General features: G+C 35.5%; 1 long non-coding RNA gene and 1 pseudogene across 2 annotated transcripts in view; both read left to right on the forward strand.

The window, feature by feature from the left end:
- LOC132597333 (uncharacterized) overlaps nt 1–24,562 on the forward strand; it is a 378,699-nt gene that overhangs the window by 22,202 nt on the left and 331,935 nt on the right. The gene's annotated exons all lie outside the window — the stretch shown is intronic.
- LOC115857090 (AKT-interacting protein-like) lies at nt 2,515–3,019 on the forward strand (annotated as a pseudogene).

Genomic DNA, 24,562 nt, shown 5'->3' on the forward strand with positions numbered 1-24,562 from the left:
CAAAACAGCATTGCATAGTTATATGTATAGAATTTCAAGAATTATCATAAATTTCTAAAAACCTTGGAACCAAAAAATAAAAATAATATAAAATAAATATATTGAAATATTTATGGGTAAAGTCAAATATTATAATATGGTTGTGTGAAAGACAATACTAATAGTGTGTTTATTTTTAAATGAATTTGAATAAGTTCAATGGAGTAGATTCAGATGGAACAATTTGTTCAAAAATTTAGTTCAAAGGAAACAATAACCCATATAAAGTTGAAACAGAGCCTATATAAGTAGTCATAGCAACACACAGACAAATATTTCAGAAAATCTAAAAGTTTTGTTGGCTCCAACTTTTTAAAAATACATTTAAAGAAATTCCACTGTCATGTTAATACTTGCGGTAAAACCACATACGTCCTGAATTACTATACTGCAACCAAAATACTACTCTATAGTCCTATCACTAGTTATTTTGGGGAATCTATATATTGAATTTGAACCATATTTTGTAAAAAATGTTTTGTTGCTTTTGAGTCAGGAGATTGGTAGTAAGAAGTTTACATCAATCATGTTAAAGCAATAGTCCAAACTCTTTCTGATCCCCAGTGGGTCTGTGACATGTTTTTTTCTTTTTTAAAGAATTTTCTTTTAAAAAAATACTATGATTTGAAATAAGCATCTTTGCTTTGATAACTTGTGTTTCATCTTTGCCTGTTGAAAGGTGCATTATGATTACTGCCTCATTGAAGACTACTGCTTGCAAATGGTAAATTTGTCTCTGTTTTTCAGCCCTTTTTGATGATTGCATTTATCATATAATTTCATAACTCAAGACATTAAATTGATGCTATTAAGAAGATTGAATAAGATGATCTAAATGCCATACCAATTCATTGCCCATTGTTTATTTCTTTAATAATTTTGGCAAAGTTTGAGATAATTTTGCTTGTTTGCAACGTTCTGTATTATTAATAGTTCGGTTTTGTTCTCAGTGAATCCTAATCCTTACAGTCCACCAGATATCTCTTAGAATTAAGTGCTTTCTTTTCTATCTGTCCTGGAGGTACATTGTGATTTTCAGATTGATTGATTGATTTAATGAATGATGATAGAGAGCGGTATCTTCCATGCTGGAAAATATTGAAAATAGAATCAATGAGATAATGTCTGTAAAGTACTAAGTGCAAGGAAGAGTTCAATAAATATTAGCTATTTTTCCTATTCATATGGCAAAATTCAACAGGAGTGCTCATTTGGAGCAAATGAATAAAATCAATTACAGGAGTTATGTTCAGTCTTTAAAAAGAACATGGTAAAACTCAGTGTATTAGTTATCTATTGCTGCTTAACAATGATACTATAAACTTAGTGGCTTAAAACAGCACACATGTATTTCCTCAGAGTTTTTCTGGGTCAGGAGTCTGGGCACAGTTTAGCTGAGTCCTCCGCTTCAGGGTCTTTCAAAATTGCAATCGAGGTGTTGGCCAAGTTGCTCGACTGGGGAGATATCAGCTTCCTAACTCACAGTGTTATTGGCAGAATTCAGTTCCTTTCAGTTTTCCAAACTGAGGACCTCAGTTTCCTGCTTGCTCTGAGCTGGAGCCTACCCTTGGCTCCTTGCCACATGCTGTTCTCCACATGGCAGCTCACAACATGGCAGCTTGCATCTTCAAGTCCTGCAAAAGAAAGAGTCTCTTAGCAAGATGAGTTACAATCTTTTGTAATATATACACATAATCTAGTACATCATGTCACCTTTGGCATATTCTGTTGGTTAGAAGCAATTCATAAGTCCCACCTACACTGGAGGGGAGGGTATCAGACAAGGCATGAACACCAGCAGCATGATGATGGGGGCCACCTTAGAGTCTGCTGACCACACTCCATGAGAACAAAAATTACAAAGTAGTGGCTATATTTCATGGTTTAAATTCATTAAAATCCTTCTTGCTGCCCTTACATTATGAGAAATAATTTTTTTCTAATTAAAACATTTGAGGAAAAAGAACTCTATTGTAATTTTTAAGTATTATAACACTGGAAGGAGATAATATGTTAGGTTTGCATAGCACTTTAGAGTTCACAGTGTATTGATATTTATAACTATTATTATTTCAGACTAGAAAATGGGTGGTAGAACTGATATTGATTTCAAGATTACAACACAGAGTTTAGGCTCCAAGTGAAGCCTTAATTACAGCATCCTGCTGTGTATCTGTTGATGAATTCAATATGCGCCTCTCCTGATTTGGGCCATTCTTCTTAATAACTTTCTTAGTTAAAAATAATTCATATAGGATGGAATGGTGGGTAGGGGAGTGGGCAGCGGCAGGCTTGCACTGTGGCCAGATAAGCTGTTGGGCCTGGAGAGTCAAGTGCAGAGAGCACTGTATTGAAGTCATCAAGATGAAGGGTGCCACAGGTCAACTAGAAAATGTATGCCAAGCATGAATTAAATTGGTGACACAGATCATTTCACTTCTTTGTTTGAAATACATGTTATGAACCATTTTCTGGAGCATGTCTACAAGCACTGTGTGCAAAATATCTGGTGGTCAGGAGAATATTTTCACAGGGGACCTACAAACCAGAACACCATGTACAGCTCAAAAATACAGCTGCCTTCTAATCTCAAATTGCTTTCCTCATAACTAAGACTGTATCTCCTGCCCCAGCAGTAAACAAATGGCTCCCATGTTTCTTACAGACCCTTCTCTCTGGAATATTCTCTTCTTGAAGTATTCTCTTCTTGGTTGTAAAGCAGAAGTTACTTGGTGTCTATGAGTAGCCATCTTATAGCTCTTCATTAATGTGGTTCAGAGTAGCATTCATATGGCAATGACTTTATCAAGATGGCACATTTAAGTCTATAGTGATTATCACTGATAATGCTCCAGAGGGTGAATGTCCATGGGGGTTTGATATTTCTATCTTTCACCCACTAGCTGATCCCAACTTAGGTCAACTAGATATTCAGAGAGCATTTGCAAAATGCAGGTGGAACCATAAACATAGTTGTTAAGTATTTATGTGTCCATGGAGAGCTGAAACAGCAAGCCTCCTAAAACCAAAGGCTGCAGTACTGTATAAAAAGATAGTTAGCTTTATGAAAGAAAAATGCTCAACAGTATTAGAGTGTACACTGTGTGTTTGTTTGATAAACATAAATTAAAAGACCCTATGTAATTAGTTTTTCTCCATGAAATCCATCTGTATGTGATGAACTCATAGAGAAGATGCTATCTCATAAAAAGAAACTTGATGAACACCACGATAAAAGTCTTCAGGTTACAGAATTCCAGTGTTTAAACTCCAATGTGCAAAGAACTTGTAAACTGTCATTCCTGTGCCTGCAAGAAGAGGAAGAAGAAACAGAAAATCAGTGACTTTTCTTGGACTCATCAGAGACCTGAGATTATAAGGAAACTTGTTACCCTGAAATCTGTAGAGACAAGCAAATTCAGAGAGTCACAGATGAGATCTGCTTACCTGGAGCAGAATCTGTTGGAGCCATAAACTGGTAGGGATACTTAAACAATCATTTTGATGAATTGCTGGAGGCTGAGTGTGGACTAGAATGAGAGGGAAAAGCCCATGGGGGCTGTGACGACCCCCATACCTTCACAGGTTTTAGCTCCAGGGGCACCCCCCCTGGGTTTTCCTACTGCACATGCAAATTCTCTAACCTTGTGATTCTGACTGGAGGAGGGGATATGAGTAATCATTGTGTAATATGTCCAGAGGATTCTCCATAACAAAGGCCTACTTTTCAAGGGGAAAAATTTTACCCAGAGCCTTATCCCAGGCAGCAGAAGGGAATGCTGCCTGACCCAGATCACTCTCACCTTCCTGCCTAGCCTAGAGGGTGGAGGGAAGCTAAACAGTTACTGTGGAAATACCAGTCAGTGTTTTAGCCCAGAGTTTCAGGCACATTAAAAGACTGAGATTGAATCATAAGATGACAGTATTGGTCTTCTGCACCACACGTTGGATTCCAGGAAAATGACAGTGTAATACAGCTGACAGAGCTGCAAGATGCAGATCTACCCTGAGGAGGGAGTACTGAGGGAAGCCCACAATGAGGAAGAGGGACAAAAATCAGGACCCCAGAGGAATATGAAGCCACTGGCACCAACAGCTACGGCAAACATTAATTAGGCCCAACTCGTATTCAGATTAGCATAAATCCTCACACTAAAAGCCTATTTCCCTCAATACTTATTCACCAATACAACATCACTGGCATTCAACAAAAAACTACAAAGCATACCGAAAGGCAAGAAAAATAATATCTGAAGAGACAAAGCAAGCATCAGTACCAGACTTGGACATGACACAAATTTTGGAATTATTAAAAAAAAGAATTTAAAATAACTGTGAATTATATAAGTGCTTCAATTGAAAAAGAAGACAATATCCAAGAATAGATAGCTAACGTAAGCAGGCAGGTGGAAACTCTAAGAATGTATGAAAAGGAAATGCTAAGTATTAAAAACACTGCAACAGAAATGGAGAATGCCTTTAAACATCTCATCCGTATAGACACAGCTGAGGCAGGATTCAGTGAGTTTGAAGGTAGACCAATAGAAACTTCGCAAAATGGAATGCAAAGGGTAAAGAGAATTTTTTTTAAAAAAGAATAGAAACTCCATGAACTTGGGACATTTTGAAAAGTAACATATATGTATTAGGATTGCCAGAACAAGAAGAAAGAGAATATGGAGCAGAAGAAATATTAAGTAATAAGGGACAAAATGTTTCCAAAATTAATAGCAAACACCAAACTACAGATCCAGGGAGCTCAGAGAATAACACGGGATAAATGCAAAACAAACAAACTCATAAAAACTACACCTGGACATATCATATTCACACTACAGAAGACCAAAGACAAAGACAAAAATCTGTGAGGAAGTCAAAGGGAAGGAAGGGAAACACCTTACCTACAAAGGAAAAAAAATAAGAATTACAGTGGGCTTCACATCAGAAATGATGCAAACAAGAAGAGCAGAGTGAGATATTTAAAGTATTTAAAGTAAAGCACCTAGAATTCTATGCCCAGTGAAATTACCCTTCAGAAGAATGTCCTTCAAAAGGATATTAAGACTGTTTATCTCGCTCTTGTGCATAGACACACACACACACACACACACAAACTTAGAGAATTCATCCCCAGCAGACTCATCCTGAAGGAAATGTTAAAAGAAGTGAATTGGAGAGAAAGGAAATGATGTAAGTCAGAAAACTCAGATCTACATAAATAAGGAAGAAGGTTGGAGAAGGAACAAATGAATAAAAATAAAATATTTTAATAGATATAAAATATAACTGTTAAGAATAATAACAATGTATTGGGTGATTATAGCATATGGATAAGTGAAATGAGTGACAGAAATGTTATAAGAAAAGGACAGAGGGATGGGGAATACACTCTAAGAAACCTGTGTTACACATGAAGTGTTACTTGACAGTGACTTGGATTAATTTAAAATGTTTATTTCAAGCTCTAAAGGAACCATTAAACAATTTTATAGTAGTATAATTGATATGCTAAGAGAGGAGACAAAATTCAAATTATATAAAATGCTCAATGAAAGCCATAGAAAGTAGAAAAAAAGGGGGAGGGAAATGGAAACAAAGAATAAGTACAAGAAATATTAAAAAGTTACATATATGGGAGATATTAGTCCAACTATATCAATTATCATTTAAATGATAATGGTCTAAATGCACCAATTAAGAGAAAGATTGACAGAATAAAACCATATGTTGTCTATAGGAAACCCATTGTAAATATAAAGACTCAGAAAAGTTAAAATTAAAGGATGGAGAAAGTATAACATTTTTAACACTAATTAAAAGAAAACTAGAGTAGCTATATTAATTTCAGAGACAATGGACCTCAGGACAAGGAAGATTATCAGGGATAATGAGGGGCATTACATAATAATAGGGGGATTGATTCTCCAAGAAGATATAACAATCCTACACATGTGTGTACTTACCAACAAAGCATCCAAATACGTGAAGAAGCAAATGATAGACCTGAAAGGAACAATAGACAGACAACTATTGTAGCTAGAGACTTCAACTCTCCTCTTTTAGTAATCGATAGACGAAGGAAGCATAAAACCATTAAGGATATAATTGACCTGAACAACACTACCAATCAGCTTGATCTAATTTTCTCCAATGACTTCTTCTCAAGGTCAAATGGCATTTGCTAAAGTAGACCATATAAGTGGTCATAAAACACACCTTATTGAATTTTTTTTTTTTCCGGTACGCGGGCCTCTTACTCTTGTGGCCTCTCCCGTTGCGCAGCGCAGGCTCCGGACGCGCAGACTCAGCAGCCATGGCTCATGGGCCCAGCCACTCCGCGGCATGTGGGATCTTCCCCGACCAGGACACGAACTCGTGTCCCCTGTATCGGCAGGCAGACTCTCAACCACTGGGCCACCAGGGAAGCCCCACCTTAATGAATTTAAAAGAATGGGAGTCATGCAAAATATGTTCTCATACCATAATGGAATTAAACTTGAAATAAAAAATAGAAAGATAGCTGGAAAATCCTAAAATATTTGAAAATTAAACAACACACTTTGAAATAACTTGGGTCAAAGCAGTGTTTCAAGAAAAATTTAAAATATTTTGAAATGAATGAAAATGAAAATATAACATCAAAATCTGTGGGCTGCAATAAAACCAGTGTTTAGAGGAAAACTTATATAGCATTATACAACAAATAATGTAACATTAAATGCATATACTAGAAAAGAAGATATAAAATCAATAACCTAAGTTTCCATCTTAAGAAACCTTATGAAAAGGGGTTAATATTCAGAATATACAAAGAATCCCATAAACTCAACATCAAAAAAAGAAAAAAACCCAAATAACACAATTTAAAAATGGGCAGAGCACCTGGATAGACATTTTTCTAAAGACATATAGAGGGCCAAAACACACATTAAAAGATGCTCAACATCACTATTCATCAGGGAAATACAAATCAAAACCACAATGAGATACCACCTCATACCTGTCAGAATGGCTACCATCAAAAAGACAAGAAATAAGTGTTGGCAAGTATGTGGAGAAAAGGGAACCCTGTGCACTGTTGTGGAGGTATGTAAATTGGTACAGCTACTATGGAAAACAGAATAGAGGTTCCTCAAAAGATTAAAAATAAGGCTTCCCTGGTGGCGCAGTGGTTGAGAGTCTGCCTGCCGATGCAGGGGACATGGGTTTGTGCCCCAGTCCAGGAAGATCCCACATGCTGCGGAGCAGCTGGGCCCGTGAGCCATGGCTGCTGAGCCTGCACGTCTGGAGCCTGTGCTCCAAAATGGGAGAGGCCACAACAGTAAGAGGCCTGCGTACCGCAAAAAAAAAAAAAAAAAAAAAAAAAAAAAAGATTAAAAATAGAGCTACCATGTGATCCAACAATTGCACTTATTGATATTTACCAGAAGAAAAAAAAACACTAATTCAATATGCACTCCAAAGCTCACTGCAGCATTATTTACAAAAGCCATAATATGGAAGCAAAGTGTCCATCTATAGACAAATTAATAAAGAAAATGTGGTATATATATATATATACACACACACAATGAAATATTACTCAGCCATATAAAATAAAATCTTCCCATTTGTGACAACATATAGATAGATGTAGAGGGTATTATGCTAAGTGAAACAAATCAAACAGAAAAGGACAAATACTGCATGATTTCACTTTTATATGGAATCTAAAAAAGAAAACAAAGGAATAAACAAAACAATGAAAACAGACCCATAGATACAGAGAACAAAAGGGTGATTGCCAGAAGGGAGGGGTTGGGGGGTAAAATGATAATTGTGATTAAGAGGTACCAACCTCCAATTAGATAATAAATGTCACAGGGATGTAATTTAAGCTAATATTAAACTGTTCATTTTTGAACTTTATCTCCTGTCTTACAGAGATTTCAATTCTTCTCTTATCCGCCTTAAAGGTGAATGAGTATTGGAATTATTGTGCTCAATTTTAGCTTGCAGAATATATTTTTCTTAATTTTAATGGAAATTTTAAAACATACTCAAAAATACAGATAATATTACCTATCACCCAGCTTCAAAAAAAATCATTGACATTGTGCTAATCTTATTTCATCTATCTCTTCAAAAATATTTTTTAAAGTTTTATCAGGTACAGATGTCAGAAAATATGTCATTTCATTGATAAGAATTTAATACATATCTCTAGTTCTTAAGGGCTATTCATTTTTACATATCCAGTTGCCATTACCAGACTTAAAATAAATTTAAAATTTTCTTTAATATCTTCAGATACCCAAAACCCAATGGTCCAATACTATTTCTGTACTTATTTTATGCTAAACATGATACTGATCATTTATTTAGATCATGTCACTTAATCCTTACATAAGATTCATAGAGTATTGACACTCTATTTTTTTTTAATTAAAGTATAGTTGAGTTACAATGTTGTGTTAGTTTCTGGTGTACAGAAAAGTGATTCAGTTGTACACACACACACACACACACACACACACACACACATATATATATTCTTTTTCATTATAAATTATTACAAGATATTGAATATTGTTCCCTGCACTATACAGTAGGACCTTGTTATTTATCTATTTTATATATAGTAGTTTGTATTTGCTTATCCCAAACTCCTAAGTTATCCCTCCCCCCTTCCCCCATTGGTAACCATAAGCTACGTCTGTGATTCTGTTTCTGTTTTGTAAATAAGTTCATTTGCATCACATTTTAGATTCCACATATAAGTGATATCATATGATATTTGTCTATTTCACTTAGTATGATAATCTCTAGGTTCATCCATGTTGCTGCAAATAGTATTATTTCATTTTTTATGGCTGAGTAGTATTCCATTGTGTATATGTACCACATCTTCTTTACCAATTCATCTGTCTGTGGACATTTAGGTTGCTTCCATGTCTTGGCTATTGAAAATAGTGCTTCTATGAACATTGGGGTGCATACATCTTTTCAAATTAGAGTTTTCTCCAGATACATGCCCAGAGGTGGGATTGCTGGATCATATGGTAACTCTATTTTTAGTTTTTTAAGGAACCTCCATACTGTTTTCCATAATGGCTGTACCAATTTAAATTGCCACCAACACTGTAGGAGGGTTCCATTTTCTCCATACCCTCTCTAACATTTGTTATTTGTAGACTTTTTAATGATGGCTATTCTGACTGGTGTGAGGTGATACCTTATTGTAGTTTTGAATTTGCACTTCTCTGATAATTAGCAATGTTGAGCATCTTTCCATGTGCCTATTGACTATCTGAATGTCTTCTTTGGAGAAATGGCTATTTAGGCCTTCTGCCCATTTTTTAATTGGGTTGTTTGTTTTTTGTTGTTGTTGAGTTGTATGAGCTGTTTGTATATTTCGGAAATTAAGCCCTTGTTTATCGCATCATTTGCAAACATTTTCTCCTAGTCCAGAGGTTGTCTTTTCATTTTGCTTATGGTTTCCTTGGCTGTGCAAAAGCTTGTAAGTTTGATTAAGTCTCATTTATTTACTTTTACTTTTTGTTCTATTGCCTTGGGATCTGACCTAAGAAAACATTGGTATAATTTATGTCAGAGAATGTTTTGCCTATGTTCTCTTCTAGGAGTTTTATGGTGTCCTGTTTTATATTTAAGTCTTTAAGCCATTTTGAGTTTATTTTTGTGTATGGTGTAAGGGAATGTTCTAAATTCATTTATTTATTTGTGACTGTCCAGCTTTCCCAACACCACTTGATGAAGAGACTGTCTTTTCTGCACTGTGTATTCTTATCCCGTTTGTTGAAGATTAATTGACCATAGTTGTGTGGGCTTATATCTGGGCTCTCTATTCTATTCCATAGATCCACGTGTCTGTTTTTGTGTCAATACCACACTGTTTTGATTACTGTAGCTTGGTAGTATTGTCTGAAGTCTGGGAGGCTTATGTCTCCAGCTTTGTTCTTTTTTCTCAAGATTGCTTTGGCAACTGATGTCTCTAGTGCCAAATCAACTTCAATCCTGAGATAGCAAATACTAACAGCAACAGAGTTGTACCTTAACTTTACAAGTGTATATTTTAGGCTTAAAAAAGTGGAGAAAGATCAAATCAGAACAGTAAGTCTTAGATTTGGTGATTTTTCATTGTCACTTATGAAAAATGTATTCACCTTTTTTCACATATTTTTTCTGGAGTCCACAGTTCTTGTCAATGATTTTTTTGGAGAAAGGGGTCAACAAAAAACTCTAAACCCTTATGTAAGACGTTTTTGACTTTCCTCAACCCATAATTTTTTTAAAGTTTTATTGATTATTGATTATTGATTATTTATTTATTTATTTTTGGCTGCATCACGTCTTAGTTGTGGCACGCAGGATCTTCGTTGAGGCATGCGGGATCTTTAGTTGTGGTGTGTGGACTTCTCTCTAGTTGTGCATGTGGGGTTTCTCTTCTCTAGTTGTGGCACGCAGGTTCCAGAGTGCGTGAGCTCTGTAGTTTGTGGCACGCGGGCTCTTTAGTTGAGGTGTGCGAGCTCATTAGTTGAGGCTTAGTTGCCCCGCGGCACATGGGATCCTAGTTCCCCGACCAGGGATTGAACCTGTGTTCCCTGCATTGTAAGGTGGATTCTTTACCCCTGGACCACAAGGGAAGTTCCTCAACCTATAATTTTTAAGAGGGAGTGAAACAGAGTGGTAACTATTCTCTATGCCTTTCTGCTATAACATTATAAAGAAGAAGAAAGGAAAAGCATTTGGAATTATAAATTATCTTTTCCTTGACTGATCCTTTACCTAAATTATACAACAACTGAAATAATTTTGCAATGAAATGTAAAGCATATACAATTAGTTTGTATAGAAATAGATTCTTTTTTTCCATGTGATTCTACGAGAGGAGAGACATCATTGTGGTATGAATAATTATGAGGATAAGAAGTAGGTGACCTTGCCTTTACAAAATTTGTTTTTATGTCCAAAACATAAATCTCAACAATTAGTAAGAATCCTTAATCAAAGTATATTGTTATAGATCGCTCTTATGTAAAATTAGTTACACTACATAGTGATAATAATTTTTCATCTCATTTCAGTAAGAAGATCACAAAACAAGCAATCTATGTGTATTTATTGATACCATTTTTATTTAGCTCATGAGTGTTATTTTTATTTTTCCTTTGTGGTTTGTTTGCCATAACATGAAAAAAAATGAAATACTTAGGCACGAATTCTTAATAAGATGATAATTTTTTCCTTTCACTATTTGAAAAATGTAATTAATATTCTAAGAAACAGCTAGAAACTTCAAGACATGGGGAAAAAAAGTTTAGGTCCTGATATATATAGTTCCAGTGTCAGACAGTAGTGAGTTAAAATCCAGTTCTGCCACATATAGTCAAGTGATGCTATAGATACAGTTCATTGACATTAGAGACCAATCTAGAATGTGAAGATTCTCTCCTGGGCTTGTGTCAGGACTCTACAAGAGGTGACAGAAATGATACTTGCAGACTATAGAGATGTCATGTGTATCTACCTCAAAGGCTGGTAGTGAGGAAGAAATAAATAACTTATGTGGAATGTTTTGCATGGTAATAATATTACCACAAACGGATGTTCTATGTTGATTAAATTAGATTAACAAAGACAGAAGCGCGCACTGTGTATTGCATACCCTCCTATTTTCCCTTCTAGATCTAAATGCTTAAGAAAAATCACTTCTGAAAATGTTGTTTTTTAAATTAGCCACTTGGTGGCAGCCTTTAACCAAAAAGGGACAAATGTTTCTTAAAAATCATTTGCAGTATCATATTTTGCTTTAGACAATTTGTAAAAGACAAAAGTTTACAAAATTAAACGTAGTAAGGCACTATATCTTATTCATCTTTATAGTCTAAAAACCTAGAAATAGAATTTCATGTATCAGAGAGTTTTGTTTTGGTATCAGATAGGGGGCCTCTTTCTCTCCTCAAAAGCTGTCCTGTAGAGGGGAAGAGATGGGTCTTTCCTTTCACTGTATAGTTTTTCTCCTCTGTATCTCTTCTCTTGACCAGGTAGAGACAGGTTATGCCTAAGAGGACAGATCAATTGTAATATGAGTTTAAAAACATGAATATTGGGGTTAAAATCACAAAGACTAGTAGGTTATTAATCTGTCTTTACGACTTATACTCTCTAATGTCTCATTTTCATTAAAAAGTTTTTAAAATGCTCAACACACATGTGATATATATCACAATATGTTCTAGTAGTAATCTACTACTCGTCTAGATTTTTGCCTTTTGCCACATCAAAGTAATTTTCCCTAACCGTCAGTATTTTCTTTCATAGGCATGTAACAACAATCTCTTTCTCATTGCACATCACCCCCTGCATATATACAATATCCTTGTCTTATATGGGGATTATTACAACATATTATACATACTTCAATATATACAAGGATTATTACAACTGATTGACTTTCAAAGTGGAATTACAACGTTAGAATTTCTACTACTTTTAGTCTTATCTTTAATATATTGAAGACATATATTATTTATGTTTTATATGTTCGTAGGTTTTAAAAGTACTAGAGAAGTAACTGCAGTATAAGTAAATAAACATCTTAGCCAGTAACTGAAAACACTGGTCTCTGAGGGGCTCTAGCAGAAGGCAACTTTATTCTTTTTCATTTCTGCTCACTCCATGGACCCCATCTGCAGTCTACTATTTCCTCAGTCATTTGGATAGAATCTTGATGAGTTGCAGAGGTGTGGATATTTTCAAGTTCAATCCGGTCTAATATAAAATCTTCAGACCCTCTACCAATTTAAAGCCCTTTTGTTGCCCCACCTTGGGCCTGCCTCAAAGGTGCTTGCAGTGTGGTGAGAGGGTTGTCGTTGACAATTTCTTTGTTTCTTTATTCAACTCTATTTGTGCTTCTTCATCTCCAGGTTTGGAGAGTGGGGAGGAGCAGTAGTGAAGGACAGAAAAAGTCTTCTTGAGGGACAGAACTGTAATCAGAGGTGACAGAGGTTCACAGCTGACCCTTTCTCAGGGCTCCTTAGGGACTCCCTGCTGTGGCCTCCAGGTGAAGCTCTCTTGTGGGTGCTGCCTTTCCTGGCTTCTCACTTACAACTCCCTGCCCCATTATCTCAATGTGCATGCCCTCTCTGCTGAGGCCACCCCCCTCCCATCAGGAAAACTTTCTTCATGTATCCTATTCAAGCACACAGATGTCCATGTAAGACTCATGGAGAATGTGCCTCTGGCTCTCTGTCAGTGGAAGTATAGCTCACTCCCAGAGAAAGCTCTCCTCCAGAAACAACCCATTCACTCCAGAAACAACACTTTGATTTCAAACTTTCCAGATCTGTCTCTTTCCTACTCAAATTCCAGGGCACACATGTCAAGCTCTCCCTCTGGCTTAACCTAGGGTAAAATGCATACTGCCCTTCTCTCCATGGTGGGTAGGGGACTGGGGAGGGCAAGACACAAAGGGCTTTTTCAAATGAACTTCACATTCACTCGATCTTCTCTTCTGTAGGCTAGGTGTGGGTGATGGGCTGATGTGACAAAAATAAATTCACAGTGTTCTCAGTAGGTGGTTTATGATCTCACTTTAGAATATGATGGTGTTAAGGATTTGTTTTATTGATCTCAGTATTTGGGACTTTGATGAAATATAATACAATGGAAATTTCATATTTAAATTTTATGTATACATGTTAGGATTTTATTAAGTTAAAAATGATGTGCAATAAAAAAAAATTTTAGACCATTAATGTAGTAGCAAAAATATAAATTTTGTAGTAGGTCTAGGTTTGAATGCAGAGTGAGATTATTAGCTCTGTGACCTTGCACAAGTTGCTTAATTTTTCAGAACCTCATCTTCCTCATCTGTAAGAGGGAATTGCCTCACATGTTTGTTGTATAGAATTAAATGAGATAATGCGTAATAGTACTTAACATGTATCTAGCGCATTAAGCACATTTAATAGATGATGATTTTAAAAATATTTCCATTTCATTGTTCTTCGGCAACTATGCTCTCACTCCTCAAACTGATGCTCTAAACATCCCACATGCTTAGCTTAGCTTAGCTTACTTAGGAATTAGTGGTGCCTTCCTGGCCTGAGTCAAATTTAAGTGTTTTAGCCTAACACGCAATACTGTCCAAACTCTACCAAACACCCCGTCCAGTCATATCTTTATCCAAAACTCTCTCTACCATACTCAGTGTGTTTATAATGTTCCATGTGTGCATTCTTTTCTTTCCTACTTTGCTTGTACTGTTTTCCCTACTAAACACATTCTCTCTTTTCTTTAGTTATCCAAATTTCTCTCATCTGAAAGCCCATATTTAAGCCTTTCAAACCTGTTGTATTCTCAGACTTATCTCCTTAATGTCTTCCTTTTTCTCTCTTAGTCTGCATACCATCCAAGCTGAGTCACTCCTCTTGCAGATGTGAAGGAAATGTACCCCTAGGAGCTTGCTGAGCAAGGCAGACATGTAGGGAGTGGCTCCCCATGGGTTGAACCTTGACTGGTGAAAATAGGAGATAAATTCCTCTTCCTTTCTCTCTCCTGTGGACCCCTCTGAGGAGCAGTTGCATTTTACGGTTCTTTTACCAGTGTCACATGTGCTGTGTGAACACGCCTGCCAGCAGCTGCTGTGTCCCAGAGATTGTCCTAAAGAAGGGGCTGGTACTGTAATGCTTCTTATCATACTATACAGCTTTTCATCTTTCCCTGTCTTGTTTTATTTATTTATTTATTTATTTATTTATTTTTCCATCAACCTCATTTGTCTGGGCTTACACCTCCCAAATAAGTAAGGAGTCAACACTTCATCTAAGCCTCAGGGTCTAGTTTCTAAAGGACCGAGGTCAAGATAACTGTGAAAAGTCTCTTTCCCAGTGCTTAACATTATATCATATCTACAATACGCATTTGTACTTAATACTTATTTGCTGTTCTAAGATTGTGCATGTATTGTTACTTACCTTTTTTAATGTTCCATCAACCAGTCAGACTATGTTTTCTTTATGGGAAGAGTTCATATCTTTTTTTTGTTCTTTAATACATTGTCAAGTAATATTATTCCCAAGAAAGAAGCTCACTATATATATATATATATATATATATTTTTTTTTTTTTTTTTTTTTTTTTTTTTTTGCGGTACGCGGGCCTCTCCCTATTGTGGCCTCTCCTGTTGCGGAGCACAGGCTCCGGACGCGCAGGCTCAGCGGCCATGGCTCACGGGCCCAGCCGCTCCGCGGCATGTGGGATCTTCCCGGACCGGGGCACGAACCCGTGTCCCCTGCATCGGCAGGCGGACTCTCAACCCCTGTGCCACCAGGGAAGCACTATATATTTTTAATAAGGATTATATGAATGATGGACTCTGTTTATAGCCATTTGGTTATAACAGTTAGACCAGTATTTTCTATTAGAAATAGAAATTTCCTGTAAAAAATTCACTGCCTTGAAAAGGACTTATTTCTCTTTGTTTATAGACCCACAGTATTTACAGATTTTTAAGGTTCAAATATTCTTTAAGACAAAGGCAAACATCTTTATTTGAACCCTACTTGTAGTTCTCTAATTCTTACTACCTTAGGGCCCTAAAAATAATCCAGCAAAAATTTTAAAAAGCAACATTTAGCAAGTAATGATAGTAAACTAGGAATAGAGGGCATAGGGTTTGTAGGTAATAAAATAGAAAAACGAGGCTCTTAGCAAGACAAGTAAAGAAGGCAAACACGCCAAGGAAGAAAATTGCTTAATTACAAGGCACTTTTAAAATTTCTCTGGCACTGTTTTCACATTGCTATAGGCCGAATTTGTAAATCCTGGAAAGTTACAAAAGACAAGAAAATGACTTTTGTAAAAACTTGGGGATGTTTAAACCCAGTGAATACATGTTATTACATTGTGTTGATGGTATTTTAACATAGTTTGCAGGCTAGTACCTAGAAATGTCCATTCTCTTAAGCTGGAATAATTGAGTATTAGCATTGGAGGAACTTTAGAAATAACCTGTTCCCATCCAACATATGAAAGACGTAAGGCAGAGAAAAGTAAAGCAATGCACCAAAACCACTCAGCTAGCAAGTGGAAGAACCGATTTTAGAATTCACAGATCCTGAAGCATGGTATGGTGCCCTGGGAAGTAAATCATCATTTTTCAGTTGCTTAATTAAAATGAAATGAATGCAAAGTGTTCTATTATCACGTTATTATATCATTGTAGAAATTGGGGTATCTTTCAAAATCATGTAATGCAACTTGGAGTTGGTGATGCCAAATTTTAGAAATAAGACCTAGAAAATTTAAACAAAAACCCTCCTTTGAGGCTGTTTTAAAGAAATAAGGAGATCTTCAGATACAGGTAAAGATTTATTTTTAAATCTAATATTTTAAAATGTACCTTGTAAGATAAAACCATCACAGTAGGGAATACACTCGAGCATGAACTTGTAATTTAGTATCAAGCAATGGAATCAGTGAATATGTGTATATGTCTTATAAAAATCAATCAATACTTATTTAATAGATATTGGCTGTGTTTGAATTACTATGCTATATACAACACAGATGAATATGTGAAAAAAATTAGGAAAAAATATGGAGGAAATTGTTTGAATCTATGTAAGTTTACTATCAATATACGAAAAGACAAAACGGAGACTTAGAAACAGTTCTGGTTTCTTGGAATAGGAAATGAGGAAAGTGAGAATAAAAGAACAAATAGAGAACAATCTACATGGCAGAGTGTCTGTTTGAAACTCGAATGGTATTATTTTCATAGATGGCTTCTCAATAGTTCCTCTCTTTCTCTTTCAATAAACTTTATTTTATAGAGCAGTTTTATGTTCACAGCAAAATTGAGAGGAATGTTCAAAAAATCCTATGTACCCCTGTCCCCACACAAGCACCACCTCCCTTTTTATTATTACACATCACAGTGGTATATTTGCTACAACTGATGAACCTACATTGGTAAATCATAATCACTCAAAGTCCATAGTTTACTTTAGGGTTTACTATTGGTGTTATGCATTCTCTGGATTTGGACAAATATATAATGACATTTATCCATCATTGTTGTATCATACAGAATAGTTTCACTGTCCTAAAAATCCTCTGTGTTCTGCCTATTCATCTTTCCTTCCCCCCAACCCCTAGCAACCATGGATCTTTTTACAGTCTGCATAGTTTTACCTTTTCCAGAGGTCATATAGTTGGAATCATATAGTATGTAGCCTTTTCAGATTGGCTTCTTTTGCTTAGTGATATGCTTTTAAGGTTCCTCATGTCTTTTCATGGCTTGATTGACATGAGTGAAAGGAAGGAAGCCAATGTGGCAAGAGTGAAACAAACAAAAGGAAGAATGAAGAGATGAAGTCAGAGAGCTAACAAGGCGGAAGGGGATAATCATGTAGGGCATTGTAGGCCATAGTAAGGACTTTGGGTTTCATCTTCACTTTAATCTTCCGCATTGATATTTTTTCAAACAAAATAAGTTAAATATTTTACCAGTCAGGTTCCTCTAGAGAAACAGAACGAACCTATAGAATATATACATATATAAAATGAATTGACTTAGGCAATTATGGAAGCTGACAAGTCAAAGCTGCTGTCAGCTAGCTGGAGATCCAGAAGAATTATGTTTCAGTTTGAGTCTGAAGACAAGAACAACCAACGTAACAGCTCCAAGAGAGTCAGGCAGGAGGAATTCTTCCCCACTCAGTCTTTTTGTTCTGTTCAGATCTTGAACTCATTGGATGAGGTCTACACACATTAGAGAGGCCGTTTCTGCTTCATTCATTCTACTGGTTCAAACGTTATTCTCATTCAGAAATACTCTCAAAGGTACACTCAGAATAATGTTTGGCCAAATGCCTAGGCATCCCATGGCCCAATCAAGTTGACACATAACGTCAATTCTCATAAGTGTTATTTCTTATGAATATTTCTATATCTAAATTATTATTTAGAAGAAATCCATATGTACTAATCTGACATTTCATAAGTAATTTCTGGGTAAGGGAATTCTATTTTTCATGTATCTCATTAATATTTATGTACCAATTCTCTTGAAAAATTTACCTGGATTCTAAAATTCATGACTCTACCCATAGCACTTTAAAGATCTAAGCAATTCTATCTTTACCTTAAGGAGTCTATATGACAGCCAGAATTTCTTTTCCTTCCTAACCTTCTCATTCACTCTACTTAAAAGAAGCTTCCAAATGTCTATTATGGAGAAACTAGGTGACATGTTTCAGAACTTTATAAGCAATAGCCTAAGGAATCAGAGATTTGAAAATGCTGTTGAAGTGACATGGTTTGTATGTGCTCACTCCCTGAATCCTGTGAACTGAAGTATATAGTGTTACCACAAAGAAACCCACATCTTAAAACCCCTTAACATAGTTAATCATGCTGACTTTTCAGATAGATGCAATTATATTCAATAATTATAGCTCCTAGTTTGTTTTTCTAAAAACTCTTGTCTAAAAGTTATTTGTATGTTAAAAAATATAATGAACTTAAGCAGAATAATCTTGCTTGTACTTGTTTGCTTTGCTTTGTCTTACTTGTATCTCTCTTTCCTTTTTAATGAGCACATCTAAAACATTTTAGCCCTGGCATTTATATTTATGCTGTAAAAATTAACTTCATCATCTCTAGGGTTATTGAGTTATCCTTCTAAGGGGCACTAGAGTCAGGCTGCACTGGGTCCCAAGAGCAATTATTCACATCTCATTGCAACTCCATGGTCAGTGGTGTCATGTTGAAATAGCTTGAAATTGACCGTAATGGGAGTACTTGTACCACATAAATGAAAAAATGCAATGTACCAGGGTTCCCTTACCTTCTCCTCCTCCACTCCCTCCCCAAACACCCTGCAAGCTGGTTGTTAAACATTACTACTTATTACTCTTATTTATGAATACTTTCTGATAAATATGTTAAGAAAGATTTATTGCATTTAAAAATTTATATCTCTTTTCAAAGCAGCTTAAAATAATAAACAATTTTTTTAATTTTATACAGTCAAAGTGGAAATTTCTGCCAGTTTTTAGGTCCTATGCTTTTTGGTCACCTCTAAGAAGTTCAGAAAGTAAAAAGTGTATAAATGAAATGTGAATAATAATAGTACCTATTCTAAAAAATTGTACTGAATACTAAATAATCAATGCAAATGCTTATTCTAACATCTCCCTTATAGTAAGTGCTTCGTAAATGTTTTTGCTAACAGTAACAGAATTAGAAATATATTTGTAGTAAAAGAATATTGTGTAACTGCCTTCACCCCTTTGCACACCACCCTGCTAACCTAATCCAACCGCTTAAGGAAATTTTCTGTACTTGCATATGAAGACATTGATATGCATAAAACAATATAAAATAAGATATACTATAGAATAATATGTACTTCTAGTCATTTATCTGTTCATACTTATATGTATACATACATCCTATGCACACAAAGTTACATATGTATTTGTTTTTAATGGGACTATGCCATACGTTTAAAAGACTTTTAAAAATCTAATATATCATGATAATGTTTTCAGGCTAGTACATAGATGTAGCTCAACATATATGTGTAGGTCCATACTCCCTTACTTGAAACCCTTGGGACTAGATGTGTTTTGAATTTCAGATTTTCTTTTTAATTTTGGAAAGATATTATGTTACACATATGGTATATTATTATAGCATTTCCCATTATGTCTTGGGGGGGCACCGTGATCAAACAGATTCATATTTCTGCAGGGACCTGAATGCATAGTCGCGTTAAATAGGATAGCAATCACAAATAACCTCATGCCCAGTCAGGTTAGGTTTTATCTTCAGATAAGTTTCTGTTAGATTTGCTGAAGGGATTATGGATCTTTATAATTCCCTGATTTTTTAAAAGGTCGTTAATGAGCAATATCTCTAAAAATGCAGTGAGAAATGATGATCTGGATGAGGCTGAGAAGAAGTCAGAAAGGCCAAGGAGTTCTCTGGAACTCCAGTGAGCTCAGAAGTGGCATAACACTCCAGGCAGGTAAAAAGTCTACAGAATAATGGTTTTGCCCAACGTCTGTTGTGACTATAAAATACAACCGGGCACAGAGCCATTTTCAGCTTCTTGATCAAATCCTAACATGTATGCACCACAGGTGTGCATTCTGTACACTCTGGGAGGGGGTTGGTGTGAGAGAGCTTTATGGATGAGCTGAAAGATTTACTGAGTCATCTGAAGAAAACCAGCGTGGGAAAATTCTATTCTGCCAATGTAGGGAAGAAACAAGAAACAACTGGTTCCTGGATGTGATGCAGAGTTCCCACATGTGGAAACAGGCACAGTGATGGCTGCTGGTCATACACGTTCAGGAATATTATGAAATAAGGAAAGGTTGTATCCTTGGATTGATTTTGACCTCTTTGAAAAAATTCAGAGAACTGATTTTGATTCATATGTACCAGTCATAAGAATAAAGCGGTATTTATTTGCAAGCTCATGCTGCATACAATAAAATATATTCTCTTTGAAAAATCAATTCCATCTATTGATACTTTTATCTACATAATCACTAGATACTACACAGGCAGATGAACACAAAAGGCATCACCTTCTAGCTCAGAATGCTCCGCATTGCCTTTGATTTCCAGTGAAAATTGTTGTAAGTCAAGAATAATGGAAGGTAGAATGCATGCTCATATTCATACATTTTTTTGTTCACACAATACATGTAATACTTCTAAATGTTTCACATTAATTGTTCAATCTCAATTAGTCTATTTAGCATTTAATTATTTTATATTTTTTACAATGTGTTTAAGCTACAGGGCAACACAAAAATCAATATATAATTCATCAAGATGAATAAAATAAGGGCTTATCAGTTAAAAATCTACAAGATGGGGCTTCCCTTGTGGCGCGGTGGTTGAGGGTCCGCCTGCCGATGCGGGTGACGCGGCTTCGTGCCCCGGTCCGGGAGGATCCTGCGTGCCGCGGAGCGGCTGGGCCCGTGGGCCGTGGCCGCCGGGCCTGCGCGTCCGGGGCCTGTGCTCCACGGCGGGAGAGGCCGCAGCGGTGAGAGGCCCGCGTACTGCAAAAAAAAAAAAAAAAAAAATCTACCAGATGAAATAGAGGTAGATTTAAAACCAGAAAACTCAATTTTATTCCTGATTCTGTCGCACTTGAGTCTTATATCCTTTTTCCAGCTGCTTAACTTCTTTGAAATTACATTCTGCCCTTACCAAAGAATTATTAGGATTGTGTTTTTAATGTTAATTATGACTGTGAAAATGTTTTCTAGAAATTTAAACCACTATTGTTTTTCATTTATGCATTTATTAATTTATTGAGTTCATTAAATGCCAGGCAGTGCTAGCTCTTGGAGTACATAGGAGTAAAACGGGCATTTTTGGAAGGCAGATGCTGAGAGAAAGATGGGTATGAAATGCCTATGTGATATTCTAATAGCATATATAACACTCATAATCTACTGTACATCCTATAGCAATATGTGTGTGAAACAGGGAGAATAGTTCACTCTAGAGAAATAAACATGGGCTTATTAGCTCTGTATCATAGCAAGTGAAAATGCTCACATAGCGAGACCACTGGGGAAGCAAATAGGGAACATCAAAAGTTAAGGTGCTTTGGAAAAATGGTAATATCCAAATGAAATGGAAATGAAGAAGGGAGAGAAGTGGGAGGGAAGAAGAGACAGCCGACTAATATGGGTTAGTATTTAGTCTCACAGTTAACAGACAGCAGCATAGAAAGGACAGTAATCCAGGGCATAAAAATAAATGAAATGAAGTAACAAGCAGATGTTGGAAATGGTTAGAAAAACCTCTTTGTAATGTAACTACTAAAACAAGTGACCTATTATGCTTTACGCATCCTGAGTTGCCTCTTTTAAATTGTCTGTGGTGTATCAGGACTGTTTATGAAATGTTGTGCATGGAACTTATAGAAGGGCAGATTCACCATGGGAAATAGCAGTATACAAATTAAGGTAGTCTATGAAGTTATTATATTAAAGGTTTGTCAAAATATTTTGCCAGTAAAACCATGAGAAATAGAAACATGTTAACACATATTTGATAAAAGTATGAATTGCAACATTTCTGAAAGCAATTTAGGGCATGTAAGAATTGAAGCAGTGCCACCATGTTTTATGATCCAGTAATGTCACTTCTAGAGATCTAATTTATAAAAACAAAAATCCCAGTCTTTAATTGGATGGGTCAGAGGATGTTTATTGCATCATTCTTTATACAAATGTACAAACAATTAACTAAAACTCTTGAGGCCAAATCTGTTTAAGAATTCTGATGTTTATGGATTTTTATAACAATAATATGAAGCATATTCCGTATATTATTAATACCATTAGGGTGCCTGGAGCAGTGCCTCATAATCAAACATATTTATATTTCTGCAGCAAAATGTAAGAATATTCAAATTAAGTAGCTTAACTAAAGATTATAAATAGCCTCATATTGCTTCAGATCAGGTTTCCCAACAAATGAATTAGAAAAAAAATTAATTTTGGAATTGCAAATAAGTTATGGAGAACCTATAAGTAAATTTTAAAAAGGAATAATCTGAATATCTATAGAAAATGTTCTGCTTCTATTTAAAATATTAGGTTAGATTTGTAAGTGTTGACCTGGAAAAATGACTGTGATATATTGTGTAAAGGGAAAAAAATAATTTTTCAGATTAACATGAATAGTATAATCTCATTTCTGTAGAAAAAATCACCTGCATCTCTACATTTTTTATTTTGTTATAAGCATGGGAAAATGTATAGAAGTATGTCTGCACAAAAGACAGCTGTAAAATATAATTTTAAATCATCACAATATAATAGGAAGATTAAAAAATAAAGTAGGATTTATTGAGTGTATCATAAACTTTGACCTCACATGCTTGGTTTATAGCAACATGGCTATTTATAGATAGTTTGTAGCCAAGAATGTAGTTAGGGTTGCTTTAAATTCTCTGGTGAGGCAAGCAATTCACAAAATGTGTGATTAACATTTAGGTGCAAAAATGTATTAACTCAATTAATTAACGTTGCAAAGAGAGTAATTAAAATGTAGGAGGGGTATTCATCTACTTTTGCTGACAAAATAAGTTACTTTAACTAAATATAGAAATGATATTTAGATCAAGGGAATTTTAGCCTGTGAAGAATCAATCCTCCTTCTCTGAAGTCATTAAAATCATGGTGTATGGTGCAGTGTGTGTTAAAATTCTCATTTAGTGATATGTATATAAAATAGCATAGAGTATTAAAAAATTAATGAAACTAAATGTTAAAAACTTATTTAGAATAGGATCTCAATTCTGTTAAGTGGCTGATGAATTTTAAAAATTAATAATTTTGCTAAATGCCCTGCCTCTGTGTTATAATTAATTTAGTTTTTTAGCACATATGGGACATTTAAACTTCTAGAGATTATAGAATTGTCTTGAAAGCTCAACTTTTATGCAATGAACTGAGGTTGACTATATATTATAAGGCCCTACAATAAAAATATTTTAATAAGTATTACAGACTAGGAGCTCCAATCTCTTTCATTTAGGAGGTCATCATACTTTCTACATTCAGCCAAGTGGGGCTGGTCTTAACCTCATTTGCATGGTACGGCTCTGTTAGATGATTAAGACTGGTGACTCTTACAGTTAGTAAGTGCCTGGGACTAACCCTTTATTACATATTTTGAATATTCCTTCACCAAGATTCTTGAAAAATAATATTCCTTCCAAAGAATTGTTGTTAGAATTCAATAAAGTGAACTATATAAAGTTAAAATTACTGCAGTGGCTGTGAAACACATCTGTCTGATTACACCATTGCCCTCATATAGGTTCTTTCCAAAGAGGAGACAGTAATTCTGTTAAAAGGGAAGTGAAGTAATGCCTTTCTTCTGCTCAAAACCCTTCAGTAGTTTCCTATCTCACTTTGTAAACACCAAAGTCTTTGCAATGACCTGTAAGTCCCTATGTGATCTAGCTCTGAGCTAATTTGTTACCTTCATTTCCTTGGGACCCCACTGCTCTAGCCACACTGGCCTCCTTGCTGTTTCAAGGAAATACATGGACCACTCTTGACTCAGAACATTTGTACTTAGTATTTCTTCTTACTGGAATGTTCTTCTCCTAAATATTCACATGCCTCAATCTTTCACATCTTTCAAATCTTTACTCAGCTGTCACCTTCTTGGTGAAGGCTTCCATGGTATCCTATTGAAAATTTCAAACTATACCCATAACACTTTTGATCCCCCATCCTTAATAATTTTTCTCCATGCTGCCAGTAACATATAAAGTACTATATTTTACAATTTTATTTTTCTCTACTAGTATAAATGCTCTGTGAGACCAAGATTTTTGTCTAATTTGTTCACTACTGTAGCTTCAGCACATAGAAGAATAGATAGAACTTAGAATGCACATGATACGCATATTTGTTGAATGAGAGAAATACAAAGACAAGAGTCAAAAATGACTTTAAAGTTC

This window comes from Globicephala melas, chromosome 5 (genome assembly GCF_963455315.2).
Source record: "Globicephala melas chromosome 5, mGloMel1.2, whole genome shotgun sequence".
Taxonomy (NCBI): Eukaryota; Metazoa; Chordata; class Mammalia; order Artiodactyla; family Delphinidae; genus Globicephala; species Globicephala melas.